Below are 27,999 nucleotides of genomic sequence, written 5' to 3' on the forward strand. Positions count from 1 at the left end.
AAAGAGAACAGAAAACAGGCCATCAGGTTTCACACTCCTCTTGGACAGACAGCTTTGCAAATGAAAGCTGAAGAGAAAGTCTAATAGGTTCAAGGGCTCAAGGAGAGGCCCTGGGTTAGATCAGGAATTCAAGGTAGGGGCAGCGGACAACCCAGAGAAGCTGGAAGCCCAGGATGGTGCAAGAGGAGGGGGATTTATTGGTCTTATATATCAAATCAAAATTCCTCTTTTCCCAATACTGTATGTTAACCATACTGGAATTAATTTTTTTTTTAATTCCTCTTCTCCCTCCAATTTGGCTAAAGACAGAATGCGTTATAAAGGAATGTCTTTGTTCCTTTCAAAACCACAGCAATGGCAGCCTCTTCCCCGGGTCCTTGTCTGCTGGGAACAGAAGGTCCAAGAGCATAGCATTTCATGAATAGCTGTGCTGGCTGGACAGTTCACCTTCAGTCTGGTCCTGAAGTCACAGGGGATGACATCATTCCTAGGGGGGAAGGTAATATGGTCTTGCTATTGGCACAGGCAGACACTGGCTTCTACTTTATCACAAAGGTCTAACCTGGAACCAGGGTTGACACTTTTTTAATGAAAACTGACAGTCATTCTCATTTCCCGAGACAGACATTTCTAGGAGTGGGTTTTAATTAGGGAATTTGGGGGAGTTCCCTGCCACCCCAAACTGGCCCACTGCAGATGCCTCTAGTTCAGACATTTTTAAAAATGACTAGCTATCCCTTAGAAGGCCGCAGGTACCTCCCTTTTGGCCAAGCCATTTGTATATCTGTAATCTGCTGGTCTCTGCTCAGAGGGAACTTGACATTCACACAGTTGTTCAAATTCTTCCAAAGGGTATGGTGCTTTCTGCTGCCTTTTTTTTTTTAAGTTTATTTATTTCTTTTGACAGAGAGAGAGAGAGAGAGAGAGAGAGAGAGAGAGAGAGAATGAGTGAAAGCAGGGAAGGGACAGAGAGAAAGGCAGAGAGAATCCCAAGCAGGCTCTGTGCTGACAGCATGGCTGCATCCCAAGAACTGTGAGACCATGACCTGAGCAGAAACCAAGAGTCAGATGCTCAACTAATGGAGCCACCCAGGCGCCCCTTCAGTCGCCTTTCAAATCCCCTTACATTGTCGGCCTCAGCTTCATCATGTGCAAAAGTAGACAATAAGTTTGATCTTAAACGTGGCTGGGAAAGCGCAACAAAGCCCCCAAAACGCTGCCTGGGAATACATTACCATCAAACGGTATTTCCTTTTTTACCCCCAAATCCCACCATCCCAGGACTTCCAAAAAGAGGTGATTTCAGGGTCAGAGCACATACTAAATGCTATGTCCAGAGGCAAGAACACTTCACTGGTGGTCGTAAGACAGGGCCTCCATTCTGCACTCTGCTACAAGTTGGCTCTGTGAACTCAAGCAGGTCAGTGAGAAAGACCTTGGTCCTCTCCCAGAATCCACCACTCTAGCAGTTTTGATCAAGAGGGCTGCATGGAAGAGACTAGAAGCCTTGGTCTACTAGCACAGGCTGGAATTCTCCTCACATGTCCACGGTGTCCTCCCCTCCCCTCTCAGAGGTCTACAGCTACCTGCATTGTCCAGAGCCACTGTGGGCCTATGGAAGTGTCCTTCTGCCCACAAGTCCAGCTTCTGCCACTCCCAGCCCAGAAGCAGCTCAGGGAAACTCAGAGCCTGCCTTCAGGCTCAGCTGGGCTTCCCTGCTCCACCTGGAGGAAGGAGCCCCAGCTCACTCACTCGCTCGCTCTTTTTCTCTCTCTCTGCCTGCCCTCAGTCTGCAAGTCTCCCAAGAGGACAGAGTCTCATTCATAGGTAGCCCGAGCATCCCCCACATGCTCCACACAGATTCCCAACAGAGGCACAGAATCGCCAAACTGCCTTGGAAAAAAGGCAGAGCTCTGCACTTTACATAATGCTCTTCCATAGGAGGAAACAGGCCCACATCTTAATTCAATTTAGAATCGGTTTTTAAATGTCTATTTATAGGCATCACACAAGTACCCCTTGTGGACGGTGGAGGAATCAGGGCTCCGGGCTCTGGTCCACCACTATTCATTAGCATTCTTTTCATGTCTGTCTTCTCTAATTTCCCCAGCAGCTTTTTAACTCAATAGCAAGGTCACCTACCACTTGGACCCAGCACCACTTTCCATTTTCTCTGAAGAAAAATATGAATTTTCTCTTCCGTGCAGCAGTGCCCTCTCCCTGTCCTCTCAGGGCCCCTTGCCTGCATTGGCTGAAGCAGGGTTGTGTTATTTTGGTGAACTGTGTCTCTGGACAGACAGTTTACCTTAAAAAAACCAACAAAGTCATGAGCACCGAGACCTGGGAAGGTCCTTGGGGGTCAGCTGGTCCCTGCTGGCTCTGAGTCCCTCACCTGGCCAGGCACATCCAGGGAAGGCCTGCTCCATTCCAGCAGCTGGAATGAACACAAAGGGTCACCTACAAGTTCGGAACAGCCACGCTTTTCTTCTCAGCCATGTTTGGCCAAACACACATCCCATCCTCTTTTCTAGCCTCTCTGGAGGCATTGAGGGCCAGGTTACTTCCCCTGTTCATCTTGGCCGTTTGTGATTAGACAGAAATCTGAGAGTCTGCTCTTCTTCAGGCAATGCACAATCATTTTTGGAAACATCTCCTACTTCTTAGCAAGCCTCAGGGTGGAAATGAAGTACACAGGTCTCCCTGTAAGATTTAAACACTCCACTTTCCAAGTTGTTGGCCCACCCACAAGTTATTTCGGGTGGGTGGGGGGAGGGGGAGAGGGGGAGGTTATCATGTATTCCAGCTTCCCAGGGGAGATGTGAAATACAAAGCCACAGGAGCCTGGGAGATGCCATGAAGGCTCTTTCTGTCTGCATGCTGACAACTGGATTCTCCAGGGTCCAGAGACCCCAGACCTTGGAACCAAGTACAGAAGGAAAGGCAGGCCCTGGCCTGAGGCACTGAATCCACAGCAGAATTCAGGCACAGAGAATACTTCCAATAAAGAGCCCTCCAGCAGCCTGACTTCAAATACCACAAGGCTCGGCTCTCTTATGACTGCTGTTGCTGAGGCAGTTGGTATTTGGTTTCAGGATTAATTAACTTTCTCCCAGGATGCCCACTGCAACCTGCCATTGTGGGTTCTCTATTATGCGGCATGCACATTCCTGGCAATCAATTGGATCTCTGATCAAACAGAGCCTTTGAAATGCCACGTTTTCAGACACTCAGGAGGTAAACAGAAATCCTAAATATTGCCTAGAGTGGACAGTTCATAAATTTGATGATTGCCTTTGATATTATGTCAGGGGAGGCGATGGGAGGCCCCAAATCCACAAACCATCCTCAGGGCTCCTTAGTGACTCAGGTGGTTGGGGAGGAGGCCCGAGACAGGAAGCTACTTAAGAGAACCTCGATGAGCCTGGATAGAGCAGCACGTGCTAGCCTCCACCCAAAGCAGGAGATGCTAGTCCTGGAACACACAGGCCGATGCTGTGCTGGGGGAAGCAGGTGTCACAACCAATCTGTATAAGCACTTCCTTGGCAAAGTTAAGGCAACACTCACAGTTTTATGGACTCTCAGACTTGGAAGGTGTCCTGGGAGGATGCCTGGCGCAGAGGCGGACAGAGGTGGATGTGTCCAGCACAGAGGCAGGAAGGTTGATCTTAGAGCCTTACAAACTGGCCAGGGACCTGCACAGCAGTATCACCACCCCACTGTCATAGTAGCATTTCTTCCTCCAGCAGACCTGAGAGCTACACCTACAGTTCCTTGAACCAAAGAGGCAACCCAGCGCTTTGCAAGAGTCTGGGCCCTGGGTACGCGGGTTTGGGGATCTTATGGTATGTTGGGGTTGGGTTGTAGAACAAGTAGAATTTGATGAGCAATAATAACCCAGATTCAACGAAATACATGCTGATGGAAGACTGTGGTCACAGTGAGCAGAGGACCTGGGAGAGGGCTGGGAAGGGTCTGCACAGAGCACAGTGGCCAGAATGATAGGGGAAGGGTCAGGGTGTATCACAGGCAGAGTGCACCAGCTGCACACTGTAGCCAGTTTGAGTGTAGCTCTTTCTAGTACCAGCCCAGTAGCTGCAAAACCAGGTATTCCATGGGACTGTCGACACCTCTGCATAACAGAGAGCAGGTGGCCTTCATGGGCCAGCCCAGGTGACCATGGGGCTCATCTGCACTGGGCTGTCTCACAGAGTGGAACAGGCAGCTGGCAGAGGTCAGCATCTGGCAGATAAGCTGCTGAGTGAGGAGGCCTCCTGGGACCTGGGACTGTAGCTACCCCAAGCTGCCCTGAGGGGGCTGGAACCACAGGATAGGACTTTGTGGGGGTGAGGATGCTCCCCAGGTTTAATGTGAGGCTGGGGCAAGGGGGGTCTGCCACTTCCTGATGAGAAGGACACACAGGGACAGTGCTAAGTTGGGCACAGCAGGGTCCTTCCAAGGGAAAGTAAGAGGTCCCTAAGGAACCATTTCAAGTACTGGCCCCAGACCAATTACAGTGAGAAAACAGGAGCTGGGCTCAGAGAGGGGCTCCAGGTCCTCAGAGCCAGATAACAAAAGGATGTAGCCCAGGTTATGGTGGGAAGGGGGCTGGGGAAGGGGAGGGGGGTGGGCAGTGATGGTAAGGTTGGAGGATTTTCCAGCTTGAGTGGACATGAATAGACTGTTTACAAATAAAAATCTCAAAATTCTGAATAACTGAGCCCCCTACTAACTGCAAGGTAAAGTCTTCAAATGCTACTAACTCCATTTATAAACACCAGCATGTATTATTTTTCTCCTGGGCAGGAAGCTGCATCTTTAGAATAAAGAGCTCAAACCTTGAGATTCTCGTTTGAGCAAATGTTTTGGGAACAAACTGGATTTAAAACTCTGTCTTCAAAGGTCTTGAAGTTTTAAACAACAATGGTTTCATCTGAGAAGGTGGCTTCTAAAAATGCTATTACAAAGAATTAATTATTGGGGCACCTGGGTGGCTCAGTCGGTTAAGCGTCCGACTTCGGCTCAGGTCATGATCTCACGGTCCGTGAGTTCGAGCCCCACGTCGGGCTCTGTGCTGACCGCTCAGAGCCTGGAGCCTGTTTCAGATTCTGTGTCTCCCTCTCTCTCTGCCCCTCCCCTGTTCATGCTCTGTCTCTCTCTGTCTCAAAAATAAATAAACGTTAAAAAAAAAATTTTAAAAAAGAATTAATTATTAGGAGTCACCTACAAATTGCTACCAACGAAATGGCCAAAACTCTCCATTCATGTAAGCTTATCTTTCAGTCTGGAGGTGACAGGCCACGGAGAATGAGCCACATTCTACCACCAGATTCCTTGGTTTGGGAAGATCCTCATTCCCTGCTCCAGATTCCAACACAGAGACTCTCTATACGTGATTAGTTTCCACAATAGGGACTGTTCTTTCAAGGTGATTATTTGTTTCCTCTCCGTGGGGCCCATGAGGCCACCCCGACGGCAGAGTTGGGGGTACAGACATGGATTATTTCGATCCGTTTCAAAACCTAGAAATTTGCTCTAAACCAAAACTGGCTCTAACATCCAATATCGCTAACTTACTTTTCCCACATTTGCTTTTATGTAAAATCCTCTGAGGCTCTACCAAATAAACCTGAGAGTTCCTTACATCAGTATTGATCTAATTTATTCATGTTGGGGTTGAAACTAAAGGTGACCAGATCCAACCATGTTTTAATCTCAATAGATCTGCCCTTGAGCAGCTGACGGCATTCCATGGACAGACACATGGCTCCCAGGGCTCCCAGATTTACCCTGTAACATCTGACCTGTTTCTCTGATGATTCTTGGTATTAAACAGAGTCCTGTGTTTGGAGTTCTTGCCTGGCTTTGTGGAATGAGAGAAAAGTGCAACACTGAGGTATGAAAACCAGAATGCAGTGCCAAGGCTGTCCATGTGACAGCCAAAAGTGGTGCCGTAAGAGACAAGGGTGAAGGGCAAAGGGAGGGCTGGCAGGGAGGGTTCAGGCAGGTCTGCACAGACCCAAGAGATGCAGGGGAGGGTTCAGAGGCGCCTTCCAAGCCTGCATCTGCCGGGCTCTCCTCATTATTATTCTCTCCTAGGCAAATGAGGCTTCTATTTTTGCTGCAAGGAGTCTGCTGCCTTCCAATTCCCCCACGTCCCCTGGAGGGAGGCTGGGATTTCGTGTTCTATTCAAGCAGCTCAGGGATGCTGAAGGGAGGGTCATCCAGACGGCTGAGAGCCAGAGAGAAGCACTGCCTGCCAATCTTATCAAATGAGGACACAGTGCTTGAGAAAGCTCTGGGCAAGGTGATGATGCATGTACGTGGTCTGGCATGACCATGCAGGGCACATCCGGGTTTATTTGGCCCATACCATGCTTCCTGAAACAGGCACTAACTGTTTCAGAGATGTGAATCTTTTAATCACCCCCATTTTACAGATGAGGAAACTCATCTGTACACAAAAGGCACACAAAAGTTATTAAGTGGTGTGCCTAAGGCCACACAAGAAATTCTGCAGCTGGAACTTCATCCTGGCAGCGTGGCCCAAGAACCCATGCTCTTAGCTCCCACATTTTGTTAGTACAAAGAAATGGGAAAAGATGTTTACAATACATAAATCAGATGAAGGATGAAATGATGGATAAGAAAATTCAAAAAAGGGACAAAAGGTATGAACCAGTAATTCACAGAATAAAAAATATATGAAATAAATATACATCAATATAAGAAAATAAATCCATGAAAAGAGGTGCAACCTCACTGATAGGCAGAGAAATGCAAATTAAGACCCCCTGCAGAGGCCACTTTCACCCATCAGACTGACAAAAATTAAAAAACATCTGATAATACCAAGAGGTATCAAGGACAAGGGGAAGGGGAGCCCACACACCACTGGTGGGAACATTCATTAGTAGGCCCACTTGGGAAAACAACGTGGCCACTTCCAGAAAATGTAAAGATTCATATGTTCTATCCTGTGGCAATTCCAGTCCTTGCTACATATTCTAGACAAATCCAGCTCATGGCCACATAGAGACACACACATGAGTATTCCTAGCAGCCTTGTCTGTAGCAGCAAGAAACTGGAAACCATCTGAACATCCACCAATGAATGGAGAAAGAATAGAGTGTATTATGTTCCTACAATGAAATGCCACACAGCAGTGAAAAGGGATAAGGTCCAGCTACATTTTCACGTGGATGAAACTCACAGATATAATGTGAGGCAAAAAAAAAAAAAGGGCAAGCTACAAACACACACACACACACAATTTGATATGATTTACACAATGCTTAAAAACATGCAAAAATAATTGGCATAGTGACACTGACTAATGCAGTAAGATAAAACGTGCACCAAAACTCTAATAACTCTAATACCTCTGCATGGGAGACAAAGAAATGCAATCAGGAAGGGGCTCCAGGTATACTGGTAATTATGACAGTTTAAAGTATGTCCACTAATTCTTTTTCACTCCCTTCAAAAGGTGGAGCCTAATTCCCCTCTCTTTGAGTGTGGACTGGGCTTAATAACTTGGGTCTAGAGAACAGAACAAGGCAGAGATGATGACGTGTGGCTAAGGAGTCTAGGTCATAAAGGCACTGCAGGGTTCTCGAGACTCTTGGATCACTCGCTCTGAGCCAAGCTGCCCGCCATGTTGCAAAAGAGCACTGTGGAGAGACCCCATGGAAAAGAACAGAAGCCTCCCGCCCACAGCCATGTGAAGTAATCCCAAAAGTGGATCCTCCACGATCGCCTGGGTGGCTCAGTCAGTTAAGCTTCCGACTTCAGCTCAGGTCGTGATCTCATGGTTTCTGAGTTCGAGCCCCGCACTGGGCTCTGTGCCGACAGCTCAGGGCCTGGAGCCTGCTTTGGATTCTGTGTCTCCCTCTCCCCCTGTCCCTTACCCCTCAAAAATAAATAAACATTAAAAAAAATTTTTTAATAAAATAAAAAAAAAAGTCATCTCATACCTCAAGATGACTATGGCCCTGGCCCACACCTTGACCCTGAGACAGAATCATCCAGCCACGCTGCTCCCAGATGGACTGTATGTGTGAAGTATCAAATGCTCACTGTCTTACGCCTTAAGTTTTGGCATAATTGGTTACACAGAAGTACAACCAATATAACAATATTCTTTACTTTAACTGGGTTGTGGATACACAGGTGTTCAGGTACATAATTCTTTTTACCTTTCTGTATGTCAAATATTTTATAATGAAAATTTAATCCAAAAGAGCTGAGTTAGGTCAACACTGGCTAACAGGCAGAAACAGTGGATGGTAAAAGACACAGAAGATGATAGGAAGCACATCACCCTCCTGGGTGACCAAGGAATAGCTTCTCTCCTCAGGAGCATAAGGAACATAGAAAAGTGCCATCTAAAGTGGAAAGTCATGGGTCCTGGTCGGTGGTGGGGAGAGGAGGCAGAAGGATTTGCTCTATTAACATTAAAATAGGGAGTCTTGTTAGGCTAAGAGAGAATATGCCCTGGGGCCCTTGGGTGGCTCAGGCCTGGGTTAAGCACCCAACTTTAGCTCAGGTCATGCATGATCTCATGGTTTGTGGGTTCAAGGCCCGTGTCAGGCTCTGTGCTGACAGCTCAAAGCCTGGAGCCTGCTTCAGATTCTGTGTCTCCCTCTCTCTGGCCCCTCGCTCTCTCTCTCTCTCTCTCTCTCTCTCTTTCTCTCTCAGAAATGAATGAACATTAAAAGAAAAATTTTTTAAATAATTTTTAAAAATATGCCTGAGCCTGAGAGGCAGGCCAGCAGGGATAAGGGGGATGTGGGAGCAACACCCAGGGTGGTCCACCTCCTCAACTGCTCCTCCCAGGTCTTGATGCCACCAGAGAAGGGCAGGGTTGCCCAGAAGCCAGGATCTGGGCCCCATCACGTCTCTCTGTATCTGTCTTCCTCTCTCTGACTTCAGCTTCCAGAAAAAACAAATGTGCGTTCCTTACAAGCAGTTGGGCTGGTCAGAGTCAACTGATCCAGTAAAAGCAGTCAGAACCAGTTACATCTGGCAGAACCAAAGCATATCAATCCCGAGGAACCACCATAAGTACTTCAGACCACTTATTTTCAATCCTCTTTAAGAGCCTAAATCCCCCATCTCACAACTTGTGCTGTTTTCTGCAATTTACTCATTCAAAGAAGTCTGTCCAAAATCCATTTTAATTGAAACAACCACTTTTCTTGCTATGAAGTGACAGCTGAAGCAACAATAATGCTTAATATATATTCCATGCTTGCTTTCCTTCTTAAAAAAAGCAACAACAACAACAAAAACCACTGTCAAGATGACAGAAGGGCGTAGCACTCTCCTTTCGACCTTGACTTGTTGGGAAAATGGCCACTGGGAATCTGGGTCCCCTGCGCTTGTGCTCAATACTCACCACTCTCTGCCTGGCCCTTGTGGACAAAGGGAGGGAGACAACGTGGTGAGAACTAGAAGGAGTGAGGGGAACGTGTGTGGTGTTGGAGGCGCCGATGAAAGCATCAGAGATGGTACAGGACAGGCAGACGCCCCTGTGTGTCAGCTGTCACCTTGCAGGGCGGGCAGACTGGACAGGCCAGGCTCGGCCACTCAGGACCAGGACACCCCAGGGCCTCCCTCCTTCCCCGGCCAGTTAAGGCCTGGCTCAGACAGGAGCCCACACGGCGTGATGCCCCCCAGGTTTCCCTGCCACAACCACCTCAAGCTCAGCCCTGAACCCCACTAATGAGGTATCAGAGCACCGAGCTACACAGAATCCCAGGCCGTTCTTCCACGCCCCAGAGATGGCAGGGGACAGTGAGACGGCCAGTCTTCTGAGTCTGAGACCCAACTTCAGATCCTGCCTCTGCTTACGAGCTGTGACCACAGTGTGTCCCTCCCACTGCCCTGAGCCTCAGAGGCCACATGAGAAACAAAGAAGGCCTCACAGGATCATAAAGCTCCCTCAGTCCCTCCTCAGCCTTCAGGACAGAAAGCAGCCCTCCCTGGGAGGAAATCAAGACAGAGGCCAACTCGGGGCCCGGGGGTGCGTGCTGGAGCAGGACTCAGTAGCTCTGTAATCTTAAGCCTCAGTGTCCTCGGCCATGAAATGGGGATAATAAGAACTGCTTGTAAACCTGCATGGTGGGATTGCTGTGTGGCTTACAGGAGGTGCCAGCAGGTACTCAGTGAGAAATTCATGCTGGCTCTTGTTATAAACCCAATGGAGCCCTGCTGCCCTGGAGCCAGCCCCACTCCCTCTCTCACCCATCCCCCAGTGCCCCCAGAAGGAATGTATCAGGTACGTGTTTACCACCCACTGTGAGCCCCTCAGAGGGAGGACCCCAGACCCAGGCCTGCCTTCACGGCACCCAGCACAGCACCTGGTACGTAGGAAAGGTTCCAGAACCCCCACCCATGCCTCCTCTGCAGCCCTTGGCGGCCCTTCTCTAATGAGCTGGCAGCATGCCTCACAGCAGAGCATGAAAGTCAGGGTGCTCTCCCAGGATGTGCCATTTTTCAGAGAGAAAGCTCAGTAACTCAGAGAGAGGCAAGTTCCTGGGGCAGGTCAGGGGGCTCCCAGGACCCCTTATACCTCAGCAGGACCCTGGCCCAGGGGTAGAGGCTGCAGAGTGGCCTGGGTGCTCTGGGTCACAGAGTCCCACATTACTACTCTGAAACCCCCTTGTGCACATCCCTCCCCAGTCATGGGTTTCCCAAAAGACAGGATTCTGTTGTGGTGGCAATTGAGAGAGGTCCTCCACCTCGTGGGTGAAGGAGCTCAGCTGCCTCAGAGCTGTCCCCAGACCAGGCCCCTCCAACCCACCCTGGGTTGCTCCCTCACATGCTACTGGTGAGGACTGAGTCCTCATGGAGGTCACCTGTTCTCTGTACCACATACCCCGGGGGCTTCCGCACCCCACAGCAGCCTCTATGAGAAAAGTTAAAGTCGAGTCTGGGTTTTAAGTATGCTAGAAGAGACTCTAGAAAATAATATATCAGCAGAAGCTGAAAGGAAACAAAACTGGCCCCCAAACTGCACATCAGAACAGGATCTTTAGCAATGTTAACACTAAAACCAATGACTCACCACACATACACCACCAACAACCAGCCTCTCATCAAAAAAACAAATGCAAAGAAATGAATTTCAATTTCAAAATAGGGCTCTACTCAAGCAAGGATCATCCTGCATTTCCCTCCCCACACAACAGCTGAGCAAAACACACAGGGAGATGGGGGCTGGGCTGGAGCTGTCTGCAGACATGTTCTACCAAACCTCAGACTTCTGGCAGGTAATCCAAGCCCACCAAAAGACGGGAACAGTGTGGTCACTACAGGGTCTGTACAAGGGAATCCCACAACCAGCTTGCAGAGTGAGGACACGAGTAGGCAATGGGCAATGACTTCAGTTTCATGAGCTTCTCCCCGACCCTGATAAACCCATGCCCTTTAGGTGCCAGGACTTTAACCCACATGCAAGGCTGCCTTTGGTTTAATGATGTCTTTCATTATCATTTTCATTCTTACCTAAAGAACACTACAACCTGGACTCATCATCAAGGCTGATCGATTACTGAGGTCTCTAATTGTGCTTCTATGGAGCAGACTGGATGCTGGCCCTACAGGTGGGCATGCAATGTTCCCAGGCAGCCTGGTGAGAAAGCTTGCTCTAAATACAACAGCAAAGTGTCCTTCAGATGGTGGTGGTTGTCAAACACCTCTTGCTATTCTCACTTTATCATAGTAATTTGCTGTTTTGTTTTGGTCCCACCTTATCAATTTATTTTCCAAAGGCTAGTCTGCAAATAAGACAGGAGTACTACGGGAACCTAATATAAGTCCTCTATTGTCAAAGCAGAAATAGACACAATCAGAATATTCTTACTACACCAGCCTTGGGATGAAGCTGATGTAAAAGAAGAGAGGGCTGAGAGAAGGAAACTGGACCCATGATACCAAGGTCAAGCTGCTAGATCAAGCCTTGCCTAAAACCATGCGTCCAGACTTTCCAATTACACAACAAAAGTTTATGTTACCATGAGATGGGTTTTCTGTTAACATCAAGTGTCTTAACGGATAAGGAAACTGAGGCCCAGGGGGGTAACATGACTTTGCCCAGCCCACAGAGCAACAGAATGAAAACTCAGGTATGTTGCAGTAAGTCTTGCCTTGTGTCAAAATCCTAGGCTGTGTTCATTGTGATTTACACAAAATCCTTAATTCTTTACAAGTGTGAAGACAGGTCAGCTAGTCAAGCCTTACATAATCCAAATCTAGCAGAAACTACATTTAACTCAACCAGATCTTTTTTACTTTTCCAAAACCAACAGGGCAGGCCTAAATGGTCAGTGGGATTCTACCAAGCATGCAAGATAAATAGCATAATTTACATCTAACATTTCTGTACCACCTCCCTCTCTCAGACAGCTCTGACCCTGGCTCACACTTTTGTGCTTACAGAAAACCTCAAGGCAGCTCTCAGACAGAAGTGTTCTCTTAATTGACCTCATTAATACGCACTGCTCTGGTGACTGGCTGGCTATGGTTGTGTTGGCTTGCCTTTTCTTTCTCTTTCCTGTCTTTCTTCTTTCCCTCTCTCTCTCCACCTCCTCCTCCTCCATCTTCTTTTCTCTCTCTCTCTTTTTTCTTTTTCTGATGCAAAGGCCCAAGGAAGTATTAGCAAAACCATGTCTTAACACCCCTGTCTGCTTTAGACCTGACAATCCAGAGGTAGGTGACTTTCTCAGAGTCACAGCCTGAGCCAACCCTACAAGGTCAGAGAACCCTGGTTCATTTCACCCTACACTGAGCCTCCCTCCCAAGAAACTGTGCCACAGAGAACACCATCTGCTCACCCAAGCCTGGTGACCAGACGCAAGTCTGGCCTCTGCCCAGGACCCGGGTGACGTCGGGGAAGCAGGAGCTCCCAGTTGCCCATGACCCCTCCAGGTCTCCACAGAGCAGTCATCCACACTGAGAGGAGCCCACCACACTTGGGACACATGTAGGGGAGGAAGAAGGTTCCAGAAGAATTTTCTGCTTCACAATGGCCCCACAGGAAAAGTCCACAAGCAGCAATGATGAAGGTTCTGGAAACCCACAAGGAGTCATAAGCAACCTTGGGCAGCTGTGCCCTGAAGTCTCTTGAGTCTGCCTGTCCTCCATCACAGAGTGTCCGTCCTGCTGTCTCCCCCATCCAGTTGCCCCTTGTACCTCACTAGCCTTTCCACGGGCTCAAACTGGCTGATTGGAGTCTGGCCCACTCCTGGCTACATCCCTGCCCACCCTGCCACCTTAGTCTCACCTCTCCTGAGCCACCCAGGACTGTCACCCACTCCTCCCACAGCTCTGTAGCATATGCTAGAGCTGTGTGTAGCCCCCCCCCCCAACCCTGGGGTGGGTAACACAAGGAGACAGTATGTCTCCCCCTTCCGTGTCCCAGTTCTTCCCTGATGAGGCCTTGGGGAGATGCTTGTCCTGTTTCTGATACAAACAGGCAACTCGCTTTCCATCCTTCTTAGCTGCATTGGAAAGTGATGCTGAAGGTGGTCTCCCCAAAATGAAGAGCAAACATCTCACCCCCGAGGAGAGAAGGTGGGCCCTGCCAAGACCTCCTCCACTTTGTGCCAGCACCTGAGCCCAGCCCAGGGCTCCCACACACTGACACTATTAGCAGCCACTTTTGTTCAAGTGTGACCCTCAGGTGGCACAGCTGTGGGGGCTGGGCAGCAGGTACTGAGGGTGGGGTCAGCCCTCCTGACACAGACAGCATATGCCTACCCACTAGAGCTTGATGGACAAATGGACAGACCAACCAACACAAGACTTGCTCCAGGAACTGACATCGGGGAGGGCTCGCATGGTAAGGCAGGAGTGAGCCCAAGACCGCCAAGTGAGGACCCACACTGGACCCACACAGCCATCTGCCCACAGAGATGGGAGGGGGTATCAGGAGGATTTGACAAGAAGAAACACAGGGCTCCCCCTCAGGAGAAGAGTTCCCCCCAACTTCCCCACCCTGCACTCCCAGAGAAGCCATGCTACCCTGACAACGGCCGGTGGTCCTGCAAAGCTGAAGGGCCCTGTAACCCCTGCCACAGGCAGGTGTCAAAAACACTTGGTGGGCAAATCAAATGATATATGCCTGGCCAGGTAGGGGCTGTCTGACTCAAAACAGAACAAAGGCCCAAAGGAAATTCCATTAGACGTTCTCAACGTTGAGAGAAATGGACCAGGGCTCAGGAGGGCCACTTGATGCTGAGGGACAGGGGGTGGGGGGCAGAGCAGAATGGCCAATGACAGAAGAGGGCTAGTGAAAGGAAAACTGGGGCACAGGCAGGACCCACAAAAGAAGAGCTAAGGAGAGATCAGGAGAGGAGAGGGGATGGGTTAGAGGAGTAAGAGGCCAGAAGTCCCAGGGCCAGGCAGGAAGTATGGATAGGGAGATATGGGCAGTGCACCCTGGCAGGCGCTCAGAGCTCTCCTCTCAAATTTCTGGAAAGTTGAGCAGACTGCAGCTCTTGCTCGACCCCAGGCACAGTGAAGCCACAGTGGCTGGAGGGGGTCAGGGCCACAGGATTTTAAGATCTTAACATCCCCTGATTTGGCAAGTGAAGAGCCTTTGCCCTGATCAAATGCTTTGCACCATTAAGCAGTTCAAGTGTTTGGGAAGATGTATCCCAAACTCCCGGTGGGAGCAGAAACCTCTCGACCGCCTGCTACATTTCAGGCTGTAGAGAAGGACACCACATGCTGCTCCATTCCACAGGACAGACCTGCTGGTTATCACAAAGGGACACGAACCTCACATCCAGACCACAAAGATCCTCACAGTTGATGCTGTTACATCTCACAAGCTGCCAAAATAGCTTTCATGATTTAAAGGAAGGTGGGAAGAAAGAATCTTAGAATGTTACAGAACATTAGCAGTATGGCTCACTGTGTGGGCTCAGAATGGGCTTCATGGCCCAACAGCTGGACTTGAGGGTCCCATCATTAAAATACTCCAAGCACCCTTCCAGGGTATACCATGTGCCCAGAGGGTGTAGGAAGCCCTGTAGCTGTCCCTGGCCCCATGAACCTTGGGTGGCATCCCCTTCCCAACAGTTCACAACACTCAGCTGGGTTTCAGAAAACTCCAGAGCTCAGAATGGTAGGCCACCCTGAATAAAGGTGGCCACAGGTATCTTCTTGCTCTCTGTGATGGTGAGGGTGAATGATGCTTACAACTCCCACTCTGCAGCAAGGCAAAGATAAGCTGGGTAAGCGACATGACCAAGCTGGTGGCATACCTGAACCTTCCCTTGGCAAACACTCAAGAGGGACAAGGCTCTCACCTTTGAGTGAGATGGAAAGGGGGCCAAAGAAGGGAGAAAGATGCTAACCCACCAAGCCAGGGCACAGCAGCCCTTCACAAAAGCCTCCACAGCTTGACCTCACCAGACCCTTTGAGACAGATCTATTCTGTTTCATTTTCCTAGTTTGTCAGCTTTAGATGATGTGGCTCAGAGCAGTCACATAGCCCCTAAGTGTCAGAGCTGGCAACTGAACTGAGGTCTGCCTGAGACCACAGCCCAAGCTATGGATGTGGCAGACTGAGGATGGGGCAGACTGGTAAGCGGGTCCAATCACCCCAACTTTCCACTGTTTAAGAGACATATGGTAGCCAGTCAGTAACATTCTCCTTTCTGTGTGCTTCTCAGCATTTCTGTGCTAGGCATCAAGGCATTTTCTAGAAAGGGTATGTGCCTGACACGCACAAGAACAGAAAGGAAGGCAAAACATGCCATGGTTGGAAGATAGCTCACTTTCCCCAATTCCAGAATGTTCCAGGGACTTGGTGTGCTGGACAGAACCTGGAGGTAGCCCCCAGCATCCTGGAAGCTAAGCATGCCCTAGGCTTGTTTTCTTAATGAACCAGTGTCTCTCACACACGGCATTCACCACCTTCACAGGATAGTGGGAAGGCTGAATCCCAGGGGACGGAATCATGCTCCCACTTTGAGCATCCAACACAGGGAGCAAGGCCAGAGGGCTATTTATTATTTATTCACTTAGGAGAATCCTGGGGTGGGGCTCACACAGTCACAAATAAGAAAAATGGTAGTGTTGAAGGAAACCCACCAGTGAGGCAAGGTTTATTTCTGCATTCTGAATAGACTTTATTAAAGTCAGAAACTGCCCACAAAGTAACCCACCAGGACTCCAAGGTGTTACAGGTGAGCTTTAACGAGACCATCAAGGAACAGATCATCTGTCTCATGTGTCCAAAAAACTGAATATTACGGGTCCAAAATAACCTCTCTACTAAAGCCAAGAAAAAATAAAAAATAAGAATGAGAATGGTAAATTTTGGCCAAACTCACTTATAAACACAGACGCAAAAATCCTAAACGAAACAGTAGCTGAGTGCACCCAGTAATTTCCAAGCAAACACCTCATGACGAAATACTGATTCATCCCAACAATGTCAAATTGGTGTACTATTAGAAAAGCTGTTAATGCTATCACATAAGTCATCACATGAAAAGATCATCTCAATTGTGCAGAAAAAACATTTCAGAAAATTCAGTACTCATTCATAATTAAAGAGGGGGGAAAACTCAAAGGAAATGAGCAGAAAAGGTGTTCGTGAACAGAAGAGTGTGTCCACAGAAAATATCATGTTGGATCATTAGATATGGCCCCACAGGAAGGAACAAGACAAGAATTCACAGCCTCACTGCTTCTGCCTAACACCGTCCTGTCACTCCTAACCAAAGAAATAAGAAAACACAACAAATCAAAGAGTGAGGATTGAACTGGATGAGATCCACCTGGAATTGTTTACAGGGGACATGCTGTCCATGGGGAAAATCTAAGAGTCTATAAACGACTCAGGAAGGTTAATGAACAGCAATACACCAACTCAACAACTATCACAAAAGGTCATTTCCAAAGAAATGCCACTTGGACAGTCGCCAAAAATAGATACCTAGGAATCAACCTAATGTAAAAATACAAGACCTTTATAGAAAAAGACCTATTAACTTTTTAAAAAATTTTTTTTAACGTTTTATTTATTTTTGAGACAGGGAGAGACAGAGCATGAACAGGGGAGGGTCAGAGAGAGGGAGACACAGAATCTGAAACAGGCTCCAGGCTCTGAGCTGTTAGCACAAAGCCCGACGCAGGGCTCGAACTCACGGACCGTGAGATCATGACCTGAGCCAAAGTCGGCCACTTAACCAACTGAGCCACCCAGGCGCCCCTGAAAAAGACCTATTAACTTATTGAAGGATATAAAAGAAAACCTATTAAAATCAGGTCTCTATATGCTATGAAAAAAAAAAAGTGTGTGTGTGTGTGTGTGTGTGTGTGTGTGTGTGTGTGTGTGTGTGTGTGTGTGTTTAGGTGTTCTCTTCCAAGTAAATTCAGGGAAGTAGACGGCTGGGGCAGGGTCAAGGCAGATCCACTGGGGGCCAGGCTGTCCATCCCCTCAGGGGCTTGGAGCATGTTGTTGTTCTCCACAGTCTCACCAACAAAGAGTGCTGTCAACCTTGGATTTATGCCATTCTTGGCAGTGAGAAATGGTATCTTAGGCTAGTTTTAATTTACATTTCTTTTACATCTTTTCATACACTTAAAAGACCATTTGCATGTATTTCTCTGTAAACCCTCTGTTCACATCTTTTACCTATTTTCTATTTACATTTTGTGCCTATTATTCCTTTCAATTTTTATTAATTCCTTATATTTTAGGAAAAATAAGCTTTGTTCATGATCTAAGTTGCAATTACTTTTTCCTGGCTAATTATTTGGTTTTTCCCTTTGCTTATGGTGTTCCCCACACCCCATCTAAAAGGGATTTTTTTTCCTAATGCACTTGAATTTATCAATCTTTTTCAATGATGTTTTTGGATTGTGAATCATAATTTCCTTTACCTGCATGTATAAAAGAATTCATGTGCATTTTCTTCCAGTACTTGTGGTAACTAGCACCTAGAGCCATTTGAAATACATGCCCATAGATAAATTTTATCTTTATCCAAATACCTATTCTGAGATAATGAAACTACATGTTAGTCTCTGCCCAGATTCCTGGCACAGGGCTCCAAAACCCCTTATAATTATTTAAATGATAGGAGCACTAGGGACCTCTTTTGCTAATTTGATCTCTGACCTCTATTCCTGACACAGGGCTCCTGAAAACCTTGGAATTCCCTGAGTGATTGGAGTGTCTTTGTTCTGAGGGTGCCTGAGTGGCTCAGGTAGTTAAGCATCTGACTTTGTCTCAGGTCATGATCTCATGGTTCACAGGTTTGAGCCCCGCATCAGGCTCTGTGCTGACAGCTCAGAACCTGAAGCCTGCTTCAGATTCTGTGTCTCCTTCTCTCTCTTCCCCTCCCTGGCTCTCATGCTCTCTCTCTCCCTCATAAATAAACATTAAAAAAAAAGAGTGTCTTTGTTCTAATGGGGGAACTCGTGGTGGGCTCCCAGATGGCTGTTGGATGGGAGGCTGGTCATCAAAAAGTACAAAGCGTAATTCTCATTCTCTTGAGAAGGGAGAGGGGCTAGAAATAGAATTCATGATTCATCATGGCCACATGAGGAAGCCTTAAAATCCCAAAAGTATGGGGTTCAAAGAGCACCCACGTTAGTAAACACATCTATACTGGTAGGGTGGCGTGCCCCAACTCCACGAGGACAGAGGTTCCTGCGATTGGGACCCTGGCAGACCTCGTCCTATGTATTTCTTCATCTGGCTATTCATCTGTATTCTTTATCATACTTTGTAATAAACTGATAAACATAAGTGACTATTTTCCTGAGTTCTGTGAGCTGCTCTAGCATATTAATTGATTAATTCTAGGAGGAGATCAGGGAAACCTCAGATTTATAGCCAATCTGTCAGAAGGACAGGTGACAACCTGGACTTGCTGTGGGATGTGACGCTACCTCCAGGAAGACAGTGTCAGAACTGAGTTAAAGTGCAGGATACACAGCTGGCGTGCTAAAGAATTGCTTGGTGTAGGAAAAACCTCACACATCCGGTGTCAGAAGTGTTGTGAATGTGGTAGCAGTGTGTGTAAAGGAGAAACACAGGGAGGAGGGCAGGGATGCTGGCTGGGTGTGTTTCCTACTCAGGAGGAAAGATTGCGTTTCTCCCATTCGGTGATCCAGTCGTCCCAAAACCAATTTTTAAAAGGTTCTCTCTGCTGACATTTTATTTAGGAATTTTACATCAATATTCCTAAATGAGATTGGTGTGGAAGCTTCTTTTATCAAATAATCTTGAGGTTTCCATTTTTTTTCTAGGCAGTAGAATAAGTAGCATCGAGATTATCCATTATTTGAAGATTTGACAGAATTCTCCTGTGAGAAGCTATATAGGTCTAGAGATTTTTCTGGGTTTTTTTTTTCCAGTGGAAATTGGGTTGTTTAAACGTTATGTGTCTACTGGGGTCCATTTGGGTAATTCCATTTTCCTAGAGAAGTACGCTTTTTATCCAGGTCTTCACATTTATTCGCATAGCATAGTAAAAAGTAACTTCTAATGATTTTTTTAACATGCTGTATTTTGTTGATTATTTTCCTATTATAATTTCTTATTGTGTGTATTTGTACCCTATCTCTCTCATAATTAGGTTAGATAGTGGTTTATTCATTTGAATTTTTTTTCCTAAGAGTCAGCATTTTGTTATTACTTCTTTGTTTTTCTCTGTTCTAATTCATTGGTTTCCAACTTACTCTTATTTGCCATTCTGCTCACTCAGTTTATTTGGTTGTTTTATCTAAAATTTTCAGTTGGATGTTTAATTCATTTTTTTGAGACACAGTTTTATGTGCATCCCATAGATTGATGTATTTATAGAGTTTAATCTTGTGATTTTCCAAGTTGAAAGGCCTTTTTGTTTTTTATCTCATGATTAACGTCTAGTTTTATTGCATTGTGATGACATAACATTGTTTATATCATTTCTATGTTGCAAAAACTTATTGAAGTTTTCTTTGTAACCTAATAGATGTCAACTTTCATAAATGTTCCATGTATTCTGGAAACAAAGTTGTATCCTCTATTATCATGGTACAAAGTCTGGTATGTCGGGGCATACTTCTTTGTCTACTTCACATGTCTTGGATACAGAGTGGCTCTCATGGTCTCCAGAATTAGTACACTTCTTTCCACATCTCCTGCCTCACATGTGGTCTCTGCTTGATGGAGGTTCTATCAATGTTCAGTGTAGCATTCATAACCACAATTACTATATTTCCTCTGCAAATTGCAGCCTTTTGTGTTATACAGTATCCCTTTTTGTTTCATTGCATGTTTTTGGTCTGAATTCTACCTTGGGGATGTTGACTTTAAAAACAAAAACCAAAAAAAGAGCCAGCCATTTTACCTGCAAAATGAGTTTATTCGGGAACAGCAGAGGAATTACAGTGCAGAAGAAGAAAACCAGGGCAAACCATAGGCAAGTCCAGAGACTAGCAGAGCGGGGCTTGCATTTAGGAGGAAAGGAGGAAGGTGGGAGGGGCTGTTTCATAAAGTCGAGGGTGGTAACTGGTTTCTCATTGGCTAAATGTGGCAGTTTCTCATTGGCAGGGCTGTTGCTGGGCAAGGGAGAAATTCTTCATTCTTCCTGGGTGGAAAGTAAGCCTCCTCCTGCAGGGGTATGGACAGCAGTATTTGAGAGTTCCTCTTCAGGACTTCCTGACTTTGTTTTTAATGAGGTTTCTTTTATTTTCACAGTTGAAATCAGGATTAAAACCCCTAATTTCTTTCTCTTCCCACTGGCTTCATTTCTATACACCCTCCCATCCTTTCCAGCTTTTCTAATTACTTTGTTTTAGGTATGACTCTCTTAAACAGTAGAGCTGGGTGCCATTGCATGAACCAATCTGAAAGTCTTTTAATCAGTGGATTAAATCCATGTACACAGAGAAGGAAAAAAATCAGCAAAACTAAAAGGCAAGAAATGGAATGGGAAAAGAGATTTGCAAATGACATATCTGATAAAGAGTTTGTATCCAAAATAAATAAAGAACTTATAAAACTCAACAACCAAAAAACAATCCAGTGAAGAAATGGGCAGAAGACATGAATAGACATTTTTTTCCAAAGAAGACATCCAGATGGCCAACAGATACATGAAAAGATACTCAACATCAGTCACCATCAGAGAAACACAAATCAAAACAACAATGAATTATCACTTCACACCAATCAGAAAGGTTAAAATTAACAACACAGGAAACAACAGGTGTTGGTGAGGATGTGAAGAAAGGGGAATCCTCCTGCACTGTTGGTGGGAATGCAACATGGTGCAGCCACTATGGGAACAGTATGGAGGTTCCTCAAAAAGTTAAAAATAGAACTACCCTATGATCCAGCAATTGCACTACTAGGTATTTACCCAAAGGATGCAAAAATACTAATTCAAAGGGATATATGCACCCTGATGTTTATAGCAGTATTATTAACAATAGCCAAATTATGAAAAGGGCCCAAATGTCCATCAACTCATGAATGGATAAATAAGAGGTGGTATATATGTATATATACACACACATACATACACACACAATGGAATATTACTCAAACATAAAAAGGAATGAAATCTTACCATTTGCAATGATGTGGATGGAGCTAGAGAGTATTATGCTAAGCAAAATAAGTCAGAGAAAGACAAATACCATATGACTTCACTCATATGTGGAATTTAAGAAGCAAAAGAGATGAACATAGGGGAAGGGGGAGAAAAAACACAGAGAGGGAAGCAAACCATAAGAGACTCTTAACAATAGAGAACAAACCAATGGTTACCATAGGAGAGGTGGGTGGGACAGTGAGTTAAACAGATGATGGGAGTTAAAGAGTGCACTTGTGATGAGCATCAGGTGTGGTATGGAAGTGTTTTACACCTGAAACTAATACTAGACTGTACGTTAACTGTAATTTAAATTAGATATAAAAAATAAAAAAGATGTATTAATCAACTCATAAGTAGAAGGAAAAATAAATACATACTCTTTAAATAGAATTTAAAAATAAAGAGAATTAAAAGAAATAAATCCACTTAAATTTTATCAGTGTTGGCTGGTGTGATTTCAGCTGTCACATTATTTTGTGTTGTAGCTACTGTATTTCACGCTGTAGTCTATTTTCTTTTTTTAAATATAATTTATTAGCTAACATATAGTGTATACAGTGTGCTCTTGGCTTCAGGAGATTCCCATGATTCATCACTTACACACCACACCCAGTGCTCATCCCAACAAGTGCCCTCCTCAATGCCCATCACCCGTTTTCCCCTCCTCCCACACCCCTCATCAACCCGAAGTTTGTTCTCTGTATTTAAGAGTCACTTATGGTTTGTCTCCCTCTCTGTTTGTAACTATTTTTCCCCTTCCCTTCCCCAATGATCTTTTGTTAAGTTTCTCAAACCACATGAGTGAAAACATATGATATCTGTCTTTCTCTTACTGATTTCACTTAGCATTAATACCCTCCAGTTTGACCCACATTGTTGCAAATGACAAAATTTCATTCTCTTTCATTGCCAAGTAGTATTCCATTGAATATATATACCACATTTTTTCTTTCTTTTTTTTTGGCAGGGAATGGCATTTTATTTTTTTTTCCATATATGAAGTTTATTGTCAAATTGGTTTCCATATATAACACCCAGTGTTCATCCCAAAAGGTGCCCTCCTCAATACCCATCACCCACCCTCCCCTCTCTCCCACCCCCCATCAACCCTCAGTTTGTTCTCAGTTTTTAAGAGTCTCTTATGCTTTGGCTCTCTTCCACTATAACCTCTTTTTTTTTCCTTCCCCTCCCCCATGGGTTTCTGTTAAGTTTCTCAGGATCCACATAAGAGTGAAAACATATGGTATCTGTCTTTCTCTGTATGGCTTATTTCACTTAGCATAACACTCTCCAGTTCCATCCATGCTGCTACAAAGGGCCATATTTCATTCTTTCTCATTGCCACGTAGTACTCCATTGTGTATATAAACCACAATTTCTTTTTTAACGTTTTTTTTTTTTTATTTTATTTTTGGGACAGAGAGAGACAGAGCATGAACGGGGGAGGGGCAGAGAGAGAGGGAGACACAGAATCGGAAACAGGCTCCAGGCTCCGAGCCATCAGCCCAGAGCCCGACGCGGGGCTCAAACTCATGGACCGCGAGATCGTGACCTGGCTGAAGTCGGACGCTTAACCGACTGCGCCACCCAGGCGCCCCTAAACCACAATTTCTTTATCCATTCATCAGTTGATGGACATTTAGGCTCTTTCCATAATTTGGCTATTGTTGAAAGTGCTGCTATAAACATTGGGGTACAAGTGCCCCTATGCATCAACACTCCTGTATCCCTTGTATACCACATTTTCTTAATCCATTCATCAGTTGATAGATATTTGGGCTCTTTCCACAATTTGGCTATTGTTGATAGTGCTGCTATAAACATTGGGGTACATGTGCCCCTATGAATCAGCACTCCTATAAACTTTGGATAAATTCCTAGTAGTGCTTTTGCTGGGTCATAGGGTAATTCTGTTTTTAATTTTTTGAGGAACCTCCATACTGTTTTCCTGAGTGGCTGCACCAGTTTGCATTCCCACCAACAGCGCAAGAGGTTCCCCTTTCTTCACTTTCTATTGTCTCCTGAGTTAATTTTAGCCACTCTGACCAGTGTGAGGCGGTATCTCAATGTGGTTTTGTTTTGTATTTCCCTGATGATGAGCGATGTTGAGCATCTTTGTCTGTTGACCATCTGGATGCCTTCTTTGATAAAGTGTCTATTCATGTCTTCTGCCCATTTCTTCACTGGATTATTTGTTTTTTGAGTGTTGAGTTTGGTAAGTTCTTTATAGATTTTGGATACTAACTCTTTATGCAATATGTCATTTGCAAATATCTTCTCCCATTCCTTTGGCTGCCTTTTAGTTTTGTTGATTGTTTCCTCTGCAGTGCAGAAGCTTTTTATCTTCATGAGGTCCCAATAGTTCATTTTTTCTTTTATTCCCCTTGCCTTCGGAGATGTGTCAAGTGAGAAATTGATGCAGCTGAGGTCAAAGAGGTTGTTGCCTGTTTTCTCCTCTAGGATTTTAATGGTTTAGGTATTTATCCATTTTATTTTGGTGTATATGTGAGAAAGTAGCCCAGTTTCATTCTTCTGCATGTTGCTGCCCAGTTCTCCTAGCAGCATTTGCTAAAGAGACTGTCTTTTTTCCATTGGATACTCTTTCCAGCTTTGTCAAAGATCAGTTGGTCATACATCTGTGGATCCAATTCTGGGTTCTCTATTCTATTCCACTGATCTATATGTCTGTTTTTGTGCCAATACCATACTGTCTTGATGATTACAGCTTTGTGGTACAGGCTAAAATCCGGGTTTATGATGCCTCCTGCTTTGGTTTTGTTTTTCAACATTACTTTGGCTATTTGGCCTCTTTTGCAGTTCCATACAAGTTTTAGGATTGTTTGTTCTAGCTCTGAGAAAAATGCTGGTGCTATTTTGATTGTGATTGCATTGAATGTGTAGAATGCTTTGGGTAGTATCAACGTTTTAACAATATTTGTTCTTCCAATCCATTGGCATGGAATGTTTTTCCATTTCTTTGTGTCGTCTTCAATTCTTTCATAAGTTTTCTATAGTTTTCAGCATACAAATCTTTTATCTCTTTGGTTAGGTAAATCAATGTACAGAAATCAGTTACATTTCTATACACCAATAATGAAGCAACAGAAAGAGATATCAAGGAATCAATCCCATTTACAACTGTACCAAAAACCATAAAAAAATATGTAGTCTGTTTTCTTCATTCCCTTATTTAGTTTTTCCCCCCTTTGAGTATTTAGGAAGGTCATTATTTGTTTCAGGCATTATTTTTTCTACCAACACTTCTTACTATTCCATCTGTCAACTTTCAGTGTTATCCTTCACCTCACTTTCCTACCTGCAGGACAATCAATGAGCTTTTTCTACTTTCCTCTTTCTTTCTCCTTATACCACCTATTATTGTTTGATTATTTCCATTTTTTTCAGTTTACATACATTTATATCTATTCTCCCACATCTACCCCTACCTTTATTTTAGTTCCTACATATATAATTAATACTCACTACCAGTCCCTTTCCCAATGTTTCCCCAACTATCTTTTAACTGAATGAAATCTGTCCTCTACCACATGGCATATATATATATTCAACACCCGTAGTGGATCATTTTAATACCTCCACCATCTATATGACAAAAATATTTTCAGTAGTCATCATCATAATAACCAGTAATTGTCATTATTTCCTTAACATGATCTGTAACTTAAAAAACAATTTAAAAGAAAAATCTCTGGGGTACCCAGGTAGCTCAGTTGGTTAAGCATCCAAATCTTGGTTTTGGCTCAGGTCATGATCTCACGGTTCACGGGTTCGAACCCCACATTGGATTCTGCACTGACAGTGTGGAGCCTGCCTGGGATTCTCTAACTCTCTCTCCCTTTCTCTGCCCCTCCCCTACTCGTTCTCTCTCTCTCAAAATAAATAAATATTTTTAAAAATGACATTTACATTTTTGGGGTACCTGGGTGGCTTACTCAGTTAAGCATCCAACTCTTGATTTCAGCTCAGGTCATGATCTCACAGTTGCGAGATCAAGCCCCGCATCAGGCTCTGCACTGGGTATAGAGTCTGCTTAAGATTCTCTCCCTCTCTTGGGGCGCCTGGGTGGCGCAGTCGGTTAAGCGTCCGACTTCAGCCAGGTCACGATCTCGCGGTCTGTGAGTTCGAGCCCCGCATCAGGCTCTGGGCTGATGGCTCAGAGCCTGGAGCCTGTTTCCGATTCTGTGTCTTCCTCTCTCTCTGCCCCTCCCCCGTTCATGTTCTGTCTCTCTCTGTCCCAAAAATAAATTTAAAAAGTTGAAAAAATTAAAAAAAAAAAAGATTCTCTCCCTCTCTCTCTCTCTCCCCCCGCCCCCAATTTTGCCCCTCCCCGCTCGTGCTCTTTCTAAAAAAGATACACACACACACACACACACACACACACACACACACAAAGAAATTTCCATTTTAAAGATACAATTCCAATTCAACACAGTATTTCCTATGTTGATTATTTTGTTATCAAACAAAAATACTACACTTTATAGTACGCTGTTCTGTTTCAATTTTAAACACAAATGAAACTGCCAAGCAGTCACACAAAATGATGGAATTAAAGAAATGAAAATTCTGTTTCTTTGTCTTCACAGTTACTGTGCTAGCATTATTTATTTCTAAGTCTACTATTTAAGTGCAGAAATATGTAGTCCCACAGAAGAAGCCTCTACATGAAGGGAGCTTGGGTGATTCTGAACAGTTACGAACTTAACTCTCAAAATAATCCATGTGTACCTGAGCCTATGTATGTCAGAGGATGACTAATGGGGAATTCTTCAAATTAAGTGCCATGCAGAATGCAATGTTTATTTACAGTTGTGCTAATTTGAAGCTGATGCATGGTACTAAAAGGAAAAATTGCTTAGAAAGTAGACCAAAAAGAGATTTTTTTTTTTCCAGGAGATTTTCATTTTCACAACTGATATTCTTTAACAGTGCTGGAGCACATTGATAATATAAAGCAACTTTTTAGTAATTTTTACTATTGTTTTTAAATTATCTGCAGATGAAGCAACTTCTAATTGCCTTCATCCAGGGCAGACCACTTCTGCCACCCCAGCCTACAACAGAGTCTGGTAGATTCTTAAAATAGGACTGGTAGGTACAATATTCTTTCACTTCTTGCATTTTTTTTTACTATTTTACTAAAACCTTGATACTGAAAGGCCAGTTGGCTGAATATAAAATCCTTAGTTTACATTTTCTTTTCTTGAGTTTCTTGAAAATGTTGTCCCACTGCTACCTTTCTTTGGATGTCATGGTCACAAAGTCTGATCGTTACTTGGCTTTCTTTCCTTTGTAAATAACTTGGTCATTTTGCCTGGAGGCCCAGCTGATGGTACATTTACCTTTAATGTCCAATAGCTGTACAGCAGAAGTTTGAGTTGATCATTCCCAGAATGACAGTGGATTACAGTTGGCCCTTGAACAATGTGAAGATTAGGGGGCCCATCCCCACACAGTTGAAAATCCACATCTAACTTCTGACTCCCCCAAAATTAAACTACCAATAGCCTGCTGCTGACCAGAAGCCTTACTGATAACATAAACAGTTTCAATTAACACATATTCTGTATATCAATTATATACTGTATTCTTACAGTAAAGCAAGCTAGAGAAAAGAAAATCTTATTAAGAAAATCCTATGAAAGAAAAAACATAGTTATATGGTACTGTATTATTCTTTTAAAAATCCACACAGAAGTGGACCCATTCAGTTCAAACCCACATTGTTCAGGGCCAACAGTATTTCCATGTAGATTCAGATATTTTGTTTCAGCAATTTGCTCTTGAATTCTTTTTAAATTTTAGTTCTGTTCATTGCTTCTCTTTTCTACATCAAGGTCTCCAGCTATAGGTATGTTGGATCTTCTTCTATCAGTATGTTTGGGGCCTTTCTATCTATTTCTGTTTCATTTTCTTGCATCTGTCCACTTCTAACCTTACTGTATTTTTGTTTTGAGAAAGAGAAGGGCACACATGACTGGGGGAGAGGGGCAAAGGAAGAGAGAAGGGGGAGAGGGGCAGAGGAAGAGAGAAGGGGGAGAGAGAAAGAAAGACAGGGGGAGAGAGAGAGAGAGGATGAATGCCAAGGAGGCTCTAGGCTCAGTGCAGAGCCCAACGTGGGGCTCAATCGCAGAACCCTGGGATCATGATCTGAGCCAAAATCCAGAGTCAGACGCTTAACTGACTGTACTTTGAGTTGCAATTACTGTCCCCCTGGACACCTTATAATATTCTAGTAATTTCAGAAATACTTTTTTTTTTCAGAGAAACTTCAATTCCTTCCCTTAGTTTAATAAACTCCCATTTGGGGAGCCATCTTGGACCCAGCTTGTCCCCGTCTAGTGACCAGCAGCGCTGGGCCA

At 44.8% G+C, this 27,999-nt stretch overlaps 1 protein-coding gene across 5 annotated transcripts in view; it reads right to left on the minus strand.

The window, feature by feature from the left end:
* Nucleotides 1-27,999, minus strand: part of APBA2 (amyloid beta precursor protein binding family A member 2) — a 270,537-nt gene that overhangs the window by 127,036 nt on the left and 115,502 nt on the right. The gene's annotated exons all lie outside the window — the stretch shown is intronic.

Source organism: Neofelis nebulosa, chromosome 7 (genome assembly GCF_028018385.1).
Source record: "Neofelis nebulosa isolate mNeoNeb1 chromosome 7, mNeoNeb1.pri, whole genome shotgun sequence".
Lineage (NCBI taxonomy): Eukaryota > Metazoa > Chordata > Mammalia > Carnivora > Felidae > Neofelis > Neofelis nebulosa.